Here is an 11,546-nt window from a genome sequence, read left to right as displayed (position 1 = left end):
TAGTTATCATCTTGCAAGGGCTTGCACTTCCAACGAACTGGTTGTTGGATAGGTTATAAATCTGTCCTTGCTACATTAGGTTATGAGCAAAGCTCTGGGGGGAGGGATCCACTGGTACGGCTCACGGTGAGTCCCGACCCGGTGGCTACATGCCTGGTTCCCTCCATGGGCTTGATGAATAGTGGGTATAGTACCAATGCTAGTATTGATCATGGATATATGTTGTTCCTGGCATTTTGATAATCATGGATGTATGTCTCTGCTCAATAATGGTATGGAATCAAGAGCTACTCATGTCTGGGACCCCAAGTAATTGTAATGGCTCCTAAGAGGTAGGTGGGGTCCTCCATTCTATTACTATGAACAAACCAGGATAATTGACTGGACCTATCATGGTATGACCACATCAGTAAGTCACCCACGAGAGACCAGTCCTCAGGATTAGCAGGGCACTAGACTCCTCGAATTGAGGGTACTGACTAACACTGGATGGATGAGCACATAATAGTCGATGGAGCTGCAACCTCTAGCCAATCTGTGTCTTCACTTGTCAACCCCTTCTGCCAGAGATCTAGAACTGAGTGGAGTGGATGTGGCCTATTGATTAGCCACCTATGTGTCCTGACTATGTATTGATCCAAGACCCTTCAGTTCATCTGATCTCTATTTGTGGGACAGCTCTGGAACCTAGTGCATAGCAGCTGCATGAAGCATCATACTCTATAGGGGAGTGTTGAGGGATCTCCTTTGATGGACGCCATGGGAAACAGGGATAGCATAGGGAGTATGGGGATTCCATCAAAATTGTAGGGGAGGACATGGGGTCAAAAGTGACCCATTCATTATTGGGGTGGGTGGATGACCCTACTATTCTAACCCTGAATGTTCCCACCCACCCATGTTACATATAGAATTGAGAACTCTAGCCCCCTACTATTTGCCCTTTTTCATATTATTCTAGCAAGCTGATCCTTAGAAAACTAGAGAAACTATATCTCCCTCCCCCTCGGGCACTGATTAATGGCAGAATTCTAGTTGCAAAAAAACTAGTTTCCCACCCACCCCCTACCATTCTATAGGCTAGTGTCGACCACTGCCATGGCATCAGTTCATGCGAGCCCCCTACCATTCTAAAGGGCCCCCTACAATTCTATGGTAGGGAGGTAGATTAGTTGCAGGGGGCACTACAATTCCCACCCAACCTAGGATGGTTCATCAGCCCCTACCATTCTATAGGCTAATCAATATATTATTGTGGGGGGTATAGTTAGCTGTCTCTCAAAATGGAAGGTATGCTGCTGGGTCTGCTTCAGGCTCTCGATCTCCTCCTGGAACTGCGTTTGATTCATCTGCTTCATCGATAACTTCATAGTGATAAACAACTGTTGCTTCAATGGCTACTACTGGATCAACTGCTAGTGGTGCCCATGGATAGTAAGGGCCACTGTGAGACTTTTGATGCCAGGTCTTGATCCTGATCTACTTGCTATGGGCGAACTATAATTGCCTCTGCCTTCGCTGGCTCTATCCCCATCTATGCCAATTGGTTCTTTGGCTCACTCTGGAAAAGCCTAATCTCGATCTCTATCCTCCCACCCCGATAGCCCCTACTATTCGTTGGTGAAGACCAGATTCTATATGTAACATGCCAACCCCTACCCCCTACCCCCTACTATTTATAAGGGCCCGTAGGGCGGGGATAATTTATGGTGGAGAGAGATTTAAAAGTTTGATCATTCAAATGGTCACTTACTCCACGTCACCCTTACCCATTTATTTGAGCTGCCCCCGTCAATGGGTTTTTCACCTATCTCTCCATTTTTATAAAAGAAAAGTTTAGCTCCGTAGACTATGAAAGCGACCAAATGATATTTCCCTAATAAACCATCTCTCCATTTCTCAAAAAGTTTGGCTCCGTAGACTGTGAAAGCGACCCCCCTTTAGAATAGTAGGGCATTCCCTTCCTAAACCTACTGGCACTAAGATCAAAAGTCTGGTTCATATGACTGGTGAAGTGACCCCCCATAGAATTGTAGGCAGCCAACCCCCCCCAAAAAGAATTGTAGATTATTGTGGCGGGGAATAATAGGGCCGCCGCCCTACCTTGAGTCGATCATTCGTCTTGCTCGCCTTGACTGTGAAAGCGACCCATCAAAACTTGCCTGGGGGTAAGGGTTTCTCGATTCTATACATAACATGCCCAATCCTATCTTCTCCCACCCACCCCAATTAATGAGCCTACTAGAGTAAGCCATCTATTGCCGGAACTATAGTTTCCCACTTGCCCACCCAAATCATAGGGTTCCTTATTCCAGCAAGCACATTAATTGAGAATAGAAGTTTTCTATTATTCATGTCTTGGGCCAGTCCTTTCAATGACTTCTCTCCCTGATGATGGTAGGGCATCGGGGATATAGCATAAAGCCTATTTCTTTCATTGACTATAGTGGGAAGCCATCAACAATAGAATAGAGGGCCACCCACCACCTCCCACCCGCCCCAACTATCTCTTCCCGGAACTAGAAATATTAATGCAGGGGTGGGGCAATATAATGGGTGGGTGGGAAGCAATAGTGTAGGGTGGGTGGAAGATAAAGCGGGTGGCAGAACTTTACTATGGAACTCCCACGCTACCCCTACCCTTGGAATAGTAGGGCCCTAGTTCTAAAGTTCTCGAGAATCGATCTCTACTTTAGGGCCTCCCGCCCACCCAATAAATAACTTAGGGCCGCAACATTAGGAGAATTGGTGGAGAGGACGCACACCCCTCATCTTGCCAACTGGGAATCATGGGTGGAAGGAGGAGGGTTGCATAATAATTCCCCCATAGGTTTGAGAGGACGGAGGAGGGTATTGTGCTATCTCATCTTATGGCCTCTCCAACTTGCTAGCAATCAATATTTTCCCCACCCCAACACCTTCCAACTGATTCGGGTATGGTAGGTGACCTTGAATGAGAGATTGAACTGGCGGCAATTTAAGCAATCATGGGAAATGAACTAATGAAAGGTGGTGTTTCCCATCTAACCATACTAGCAAACCATACCAGCCATACCACACCTCTCAATTGTGGGCCCCTACTATTCTAAGGCACTAATGAAAGGTGGCATGGCTACCCCTTGAGCCCATTCCTCAATTGACCACCCCTCCTCTAAGTGGTAAATTGAAGAGTAATAAGGAACGAAGTGCTACATTTTTGGGGGTAGGGGCCCTCACCTTCCAAAGTTAGGTGAGAAATTTCACTCCTAAAAAAATGTAGGTGGCGTATGGGGAATAAAGTATCTGAGAATTTATACTTCATGAATCTGGCCTTGGACCTGCCTGGTAAATTAGACTCTGTGAACCTGGCCCTATGTCTGGAATATTTACCTTTCTAAGCCAGCACTATCCTTCCCTGTTCCTATTACTATAGGCAGCTAGCAAGCAAAAGATAGATGTATTAGCCCACTAGCTAGCGAGAGTAGCAGCACAAGGTGAACCAGCCCAACTATCGAGAGAAGCCGATAGGATCACTCACCCAAGCCTCTCACTGACTTGCCTCCCTATCTAGCCTTCCTGCCTCATAGCTCTATGCCCTGCCCTGCCTCCCTCCCGATTGATAAGCCAACATTCACTTTGGTAGCTGACATCGATTCACCGCCAAAGGCTTTCTCCTAATAGGAGGGTAGATTAGCTGACATATTTTGCGTCAATTCACCGACAGGCGGATGTTGATTCTAGACTTGTGTGATTCTAGCCATAGGATGGTAGATTCTAGAGGCCTTTTCTTTTGATACTCTGAAACTCCGACGATTTCCTCCGAGCTACCAAGATAATGGTTTAACTCCAAAACTCTGAAGGTTACTCCGAGCTACTTTCTCTTTGAACTCTGACAACTCCGATGATTTTCTTTGAGCTACCAATTTCTTATCTTGATAATCTGGTGAGAAGAGCCATTGGTCCTGGATAAACTAGTCGGGCAAAAAGATCATACGCTGCGCTGGTGGTACTTCAGCTACCTTTGGGGTACTTCAGCTGCCCTTGTTTGCCTCTACTGCAGGTGAGTTCTTACCTGCATGGAGAGCAGGTCAGTATCAAAAGCAATCAATTATGTGCTTGATTACGCTATTAATATTGCCCATATTCTGCACTGATTGCGTATGCAGCCCCCATGGAGTATGATATTCAGTAGGTGGTTGAGGCTTGCAAGAGAAGGCATTTCATTCATGTATTCCATCAGCCCCGTAATAGTTGGCTCAGTATTTGTTCATTTGCTCATACTTCGTTAGTTTATTCTAGATATAAGATGACGGAGTTATAGAGTCAATTCTCTAATCAACTCTGTTCCAATTTTGCCTTGAGTACCATGCCTTGAAATCATGGGCCCCTACTATTCTAAGGCATTACTTAAAGGTGGCCTTTCTTTATGGATCTGGTATGGGCTTGACTTGATTGAGAGGGCCTGGAGCAATAAAAATGACAGATATATTTGAGGGGCTGATGCATGCTAATGACGATAAGCTGATGGATGAATGGATGGCGATGCAGGAATTTGTGGAACCAATCATGCCTTTGAGATAAGTTGATGGGAACTATTTAGCTATTCGGATGCATGAATGAAAGGCCCAAACGAATAGGGGACTTTTGTGCAATTGGTATTTGGCGATGTGGGAATGAATGCGGGAACTCTCTTACATCGATGCATGAATGGAGATGTTTATACATGAGAGGCAGGAGCCAACAAATGGGATGTGGCATGAGCAGGTGTAACGAATTGGATGGGGAGGCATTAAATCCCGATGCATGAATGGGAGGCATGAATGAACTAATAGAATGGAATATCTGATGCATGAATGGAAGGCATGAGAGGCAATGAATGGCGAACAAATGAATGATCTATAGTAGTGGATCGCAATGCAGCATGATGCATTCATGCATAGACCACCTAGTGCATGATACTACATAGCGGGACACCCAAACACGACACTGAGAGACCATTATTCGCATATACCTAGGGCACGATATAGGATACACAGTGGGAGATATTGACACGACACTTTGACGAGATAGAGAGCTAGATATAGGGAGATAGATTGATTGAGAGAAAGAGAGCTAGATACGGATGGAAGGGAGAGATAGATCGAGAGAGAGACCACTACACAGGCAGGTAGCAACCAACATACTTACACATGTGCATGAACCACACAATATAATATAGTTTCCCCCCTAATAAACATAGGAGCGGCACAAACTCACATGACTAAACGTACTAATCTACAGGCACAAACTCAAAGGATGAGTTATACAGGAAAGGATGTGCTCACTCTTTAGGGGAGAGTTTGGAAGGCTTCTTCTGGAGGCCTCTACGCCTTCTGACCCAAGGTAAGGGCCTGGTAAAAGGTTAGCTAGATAGATGAGTGGGCTTCCACGCCACCCTTTAACTCATCAAATTGACTAGTTTGAGTAGGTAGAATTGAGAACTAATACGCCAGGTTCCCCCTCACCTAATAAGTAAACGTCAAGAATTTACCACTCCACTACCCTACCACCGGCATGGTTGAATCGATCCACTCACCCAAGTCCTACTTGCCAATCCCACCCTTCCCCAGCCCCTCCAATAAAGTGCTCATGCCTTAGCCACCTTTCCATAGCACGAACTTGATACAACACCAATTGGATGGATGGATTGAAATGCAAAGAATGGCTAAAAAGGCCATTTCTGCTCGTTATATGGTCACTTAATCCCCTTGAACATAGGATGTGCTCATTTGGGGTTTGATCAAGCTTTTTTATCTACATACTATGGGGGTTTGGTGAATTCCCAAAGGTAAGGTTGGGATATTATGGTTTTGATTGAAAGGACTTAGATACCGGCCCAACTTGTTACACAAAACTTCATTCTATGGCATGGAAGTAGGACTCGATGATAGATTAATCAATTAAGGTGACCAAGTGAATAACGTTCTATTTAAGAATAAATGCATTTGAAGACATTCACACAAATGGCTAGGGGGGATGGCTGGTTTTTCTAGGCATAGCGGTATGTTGCTGGTAAAGAATAAACTAATTAATCAACACCTGGAACCAGATTTTATGCTACTGGAGTATATGAAACAACTAATAAGGGATCTGAACCTGCCTTTGCCTCTGCTACCGGTGATGCTTCCACTCGGTCAACTACCTATGCCTCTATCTATTCCCAGAAATCAACCCTCCTTTCTGAACTATTGACCTAACGTCACTTTAGGATGCTAAAGTGTAACCTTCTTCACCAACCATGGCCCAGAGAGATCACGCCTAATTCACAAACATAAGGGATTCATATAGGACCGTCACCACCATCGGATAGATAATACTCACTGAAGTTTTCCTCTATCACCCCCATCATATCCTCCTTAGTTTCCTACTCCAGTTGGCTGCAATATAGGTCAACAAATTCCCTCATTTTCCATTTGTAACTCTGACAATTCCAATGATTTACTCCGAGCTACCGAAGATAATTTGTCTTGCCCTCGGATAGGTCAACAAATTCCCTCATTCATGTCTTGGAACCCCGAAACTCTGATGATTTCCTCCGAGCTATTGAAACTTGGTGAATCACCATTTATTTACAGATATTTGGGGGAGGTACATCAATTCCCTCATTCTTCGTTTCCCGATTCAAAGTGTCTTGCTATAGGACTTACTTTGGTTAAACCCAATCTACTAGTATTAGGGGTTGCCACCCCCATCTAAGTTTTGGGTACGGTTCAACTCAATAGTGTAGGTGTTACCAAGTTCTAGTGTTGTTGTTCTTCTCCCTCCCTTGCCATTTCCCTTACCTGTAGTTAGTTGGCATAATTACGTATCTACCCACACATAGTAGTAGATTGCTTCAATCTCTCTAAGATACCCCGAAAAACTTCAACCATTCTTCCTTACCGGGATGGCCCACAAGAATGTCCCAACCAAGTCACTCACTAATCTATGCTTTTCCTGCCCTTATTGATCGAACAAATCAATTTAGACTCCATTCCACCACCGTTCACAACGACACTCCTACCCTAGTCAGGCTAAGGTCCCTATTTATCTAAGAAGGTAAGTTGTGACTCACCTGAATGAACGAGATGATTGATTAGTTGGCCCCCCTTTCTAAGAAGGTGGGTCATGTATGTCAGTAAGTAAATCGAGTAAGTCGCTACAGTCGAGTAAGTAGAATCAATAAGCAAGCGGTGCCCAAGTGAGTGATAGACCCCTTTTTGGGATAGCGATCTAGTATACCAAGCCAGCCAATCAAGTCCGGCCAGCATAGAGATTCAGTTAGTCTATCAGAAGGGGAGTGAACTGGTCTTAGGGAAGCATGGGGGAAGTGCAAGGGCCTACTCCTTGACTCGCTAGAATGGTTTTTCTCTCTCTACTTGCTATAAGGGTAAGGGTGTCTCTCTCTCTACTCGCTATAAAGGGTAAGGGTGTCTCTCTCTCTACTTCTTGAAGTGTGGTGTATCGGTAAGAAAGAAGTGTGTTGTATACTCTTTCCTACCCTCCATTATAAGTTCTATATCTATATACAATTTATCTCTCCAATCACTACAGAAAGACGAATATTAGTTGATCGATGGCTATCCCATCATCGCATCTATACGTCACATGCTGCTTGGTGGGAATAGAATGGATTCCAAACCATCTAGAAAGAATTTCTTCCCATCTTTAAACCATGTTTTGTAGGGGTAGGGGATTCTATACGTAACATGCTAGGAAATGTTCTAGCTCAACATTCTGGGGGGCATGTTTTGTAACTACTAGTTTTATACGTAACATCACTACTTAGTGTTTCCCCCCGATGAAACCTATGACTTGGGTGAAGACCTAGTTATGAGGAATGTTACAAATTTCATTAATAGTGTTCTAAAGGGGGGTGGGTGGATAGCCATTGTCCTATTAATAAACCTGCTAGCCCCCTGAATGGCATTAGCCTGCTAGCCCCCTTCTAGCAAGTTAATTAATCCTAAGGAGGTAGATGTCATTGGAGGTAGATTAGTTGTGGGTGGGAATCGGAAGAAACATTGCCCTACTATTCACACTATAGTTCCCACCCACCCATGTTACGTATAGAATTGAGTGCAACCTCCAGTAGGCCCCCCTCCCCTCCCTTGAAAATGTTGGAAGGATGGGAGAATTAAAACAACTCTCCTCCAGCTATAGTTGGATAATTCAACTAGTGAAACAAGCTGGTTGAGACTGCATCTGTAGGCTAACCTAGAGTTCTCACAACTATAGTTTCTACTCCTCTATAAGTGGTGGGAAGACGGATGGATGCAAAAGATAATCGATTCTCTGAAAAGATGGATAATGTAGTTCGGCTGGCCTAAGGTGAGGGCAAGTCAACTGAACTTTCATGGATGAGTGGAATTGGGCGAATTTTAGGCAACTGAACTGTCTAATTCCCCATAGAATTTTAGGCAACTGAACTATCGAGAACCTAACTAACTTTGAAAGGTTGTCAGATGGGAGGACAAGAGGGGGTGCTCTGAATGGCTAGACTAGCTAGTCCTCTAATCAGAGATCCAATATAGTTTTTCATTGGGGCAAGTTCCCACCCATGTTACATATAGAATGTCAAGCTCTAAAACTCATGACTATAGGGTGGTCTTTGAAGCAGGGTAGAGTAATTGGTCAACTCGTCAGGCTCATGACCTGAAGACTATAGGTTCGAATCTTGCCCCCGCAACAACTATAGGTAGGCCCTCCCGGGCTATTCGGTAGTCCCCATTTGATCGATCGATCTTCGATTAAGAACGGGTTTGATCTACCATACCCTCTACTCTGTTCTGTTGTGGTCTGTATTATTATGTTGTTGACAAATGATATTGATAAATATGCCACTTGCTGCTATTCTATCCATTGGTGTATTAAGTTTGAAGGGAATCTCAATATGCAATGAAGAAATGATAGTAGCTCGTTGTTCCATAGGCTTTCTAATCTTCAGTCAGAGGAGTTCAGGTAATACTTCCAAAGTAGCATTTCAGGATAGAATTGGGGCTATTCAGCAGGAATTGCAGCAATTCCTCGATCCTAATGAAGTGGTGTCTCCGAAATCCAAGGAACAACAGGAAAACCTTCGGATCAGCTTGTGTTCAATTACGCCAAAAATTGTACAATCACTACCGAATGAGACGGCACACTGTGCACCTAAGTGCGAAAGGACAATGCAAGTTGTGTCATGCCAAAACCCAAATGTGGAGTCAGCAACACCTCCAAATGCCATTTCTTCCCATCACATCCATCTTCACAACAATATAGTCACAGGTTTTCACTCCCCGCTGATTCACAAATTCGCCACCGGAGGGCCTGATGCAAAAAAATCTTTTCCCATAGAACCGATCAGAGAAGGGCTTCGTCATCTTGAGACGATGCCAAAAGAGTTTATTAAAAGAATGCCTACATCCGAACAACCCCCCTATCCACGTAGGGGTCTAGACTATAGTAGGCCCCATCCACACAGGAGTCCAGACTATAGCGGGGAGCTGACCCCCTCCTAGATCGAATTCTTAATTTCAGGTCTTCGGGAGGCTAGAGACCATCGACATCAATAAGAGCTAGAATCAAGGTGGGGGGGACTTGATAGGGCCCAGCTTCCCCCATTATTTTTTCCATTGCACCATACCATCAGACAGAGGTGAACAAGTCCAGCAAGCGAGGACTTGGTAATTCATTGAGAAACGAAAAGGAAGCTTCCCTTACAGATAACCAATTAATTTTTGAATACCCAAGAGAGGCTTCACCCAATAGATGGGTGCATAAAATGGAAAGATCATAATAGGAGAATGTCTCATATACCAAGATAGACTACCCATTTCAATTGCCATGGTTCTCGAAATCCCACACCCATACGCATTCCCAAGTTCTGATCGATATCTATGGAGTTGATTATCCCTCCTGAAGACGAAGATTTGAAGTGGTTCATAATTCACCAAGTACTTGGTATAACCCACACATTCGTGTACAAACGAGTGTAGATGAAATAACATGAATATCTACGGTAGTCAGTCCATTTCCATTAGTCGGCCGGTGGGAGTGAGAAGTATAGGATATGTCCAGTGTTTATTCCATCAATCACCCAAATCTACGTCGTATATTAACAGATCACGGTTTTGAGGGTCATCCATTACGAAAAGACTCCCCCCTTAGTGGATATGTGGAAGTATGCTATGATGATCCAGAGAAACATGTGGTTTCTGAACCAATTGAGATGACCCAAGAATCCTGCTATTTTGATTTCACTAGTCCTTGGGAACAAATGGCGTGTAGCGACGAAGCTGAAGTCGCCTAAAAATTATTCGTCGAGGTACCCTATCTCCTCCAACTGGCTCCTTCCACCAAAAAACAATACACTTCTGGTTTCTTCGATTGGTGGTGGGAGAAGATGTCTGGTTGGGAGAATGAGGCCAGCCAAGCCCTTGCTCAAAAGTGCTTGAGGAGGTCTCAAAGGGGAAGAAAAAAGAGGTTGTCTCCCCTACAGTTATTTTGCTGATAGCGACTGAGTAGACTTCGTTAGGAAATAAATTGAGGTTAGGTCGGGTGAGTGAATAGATGGGAAATGCTACCAATTAGCCAGAGAAGCGCACCGGAGCCCCCCCCACCCCGCCTCCCTTGCCAGCCCTAATATAATAGTGGGGGGGTGGGTAGTATAGAAGGAAGGTGTAGTTTAAGGTGGTTGGTAGGGTGGGAGAGAAGTGAGTTGGTAGGGGTGGGGGCCCCCTACTTATATCTAGGGGTAGGTACTATAGAAGTGAGTTGGTGGGGGTAGGGGGTTGGTGGTTTAGGGTAGGAGTTGAGTCGGGGGTGAGTAAGAAGGGGTAGGTGAGGTGTCTGGCTAGGAAGTGAGGTGGCTATGACATGGAAGGTGGGAAGGTAGGTTAAGTGAGTAGAAGGCAGTTAGTGGGTTAGTTTCAGGGTGATTGGGAACCTCATTTTAGTATCAAAGTGACATGGAAGGGCAGGTTAAATGATAAGGTAAGGTTGAGGTGTAGGTGTAGGGCCCCCCCTTTATCTAGTATGGTAGGGGCTCCATGGTATGGGGGTTCACCCCGTGTTAAATATGGGTTGAAAGTTATGAAGGTGGGTCCATATTCTATACGTGATATAAATGTGTCCCTGTGTTCCACCCCCCCCCGAGGCCCTATCCAAACTATGGGGAAGTGAATGGCTGGAGTGGTAAAGACACCCACCCACCACTGTGTCAGTTCTCCCACCCACCAACTATATCTTCCTTATTTGAGCCCCAATCAAGCCCCTATGGGGGTAGGGCTAGCAACTAGAATTGTTACTTTAGCAACTATCAAGTGTTACTCCCCCTACAATTCTATGGGCGATTCTAGAACTCTTTTGATCACCCCCTACTATTCTCAAGGCAAGCTGATGCCCTCCTACAATTGTATGGGGCAGGCTGAGAAATGCATCTAATAACCCAGAGGAAGAAGCTAAGGGGTGTCGAGGTGTGATCATGATCAAGTGGCCCCAATGAATTGAAAGTTGCCTTGTAATGAAGTTGCGGTCAACAGCAAGCTGTGGTTCATTAAGTCAACTTT

The 11,546-nt window shown here is 44.8% G+C and overlaps 1 pseudogene; it reads left to right on the top strand.

The window, feature by feature from the left end:
• Nucleotides 1–8,834: 8,834 nt before the first annotated feature.
• LOC131061037 (uncharacterized) lies at nt 8,835–10,288 on the top strand (annotated as a pseudogene).
• The last annotated feature ends 1,258 nt before the right edge of the window (nt 10,289–11,546 follow it).

This window comes from Cryptomeria japonica, chromosome 5 (assembly GCF_030272615.1).
Source record: "Cryptomeria japonica chromosome 5, Sugi_1.0, whole genome shotgun sequence".
Taxonomy (NCBI): Eukaryota; Viridiplantae; Streptophyta; class Pinopsida; order Cupressales; family Cupressaceae; genus Cryptomeria; species Cryptomeria japonica.
Note: the sequence above shows the minus strand (reverse complement) of the source record. Positions and strands in the feature narration are given on the sequence as shown.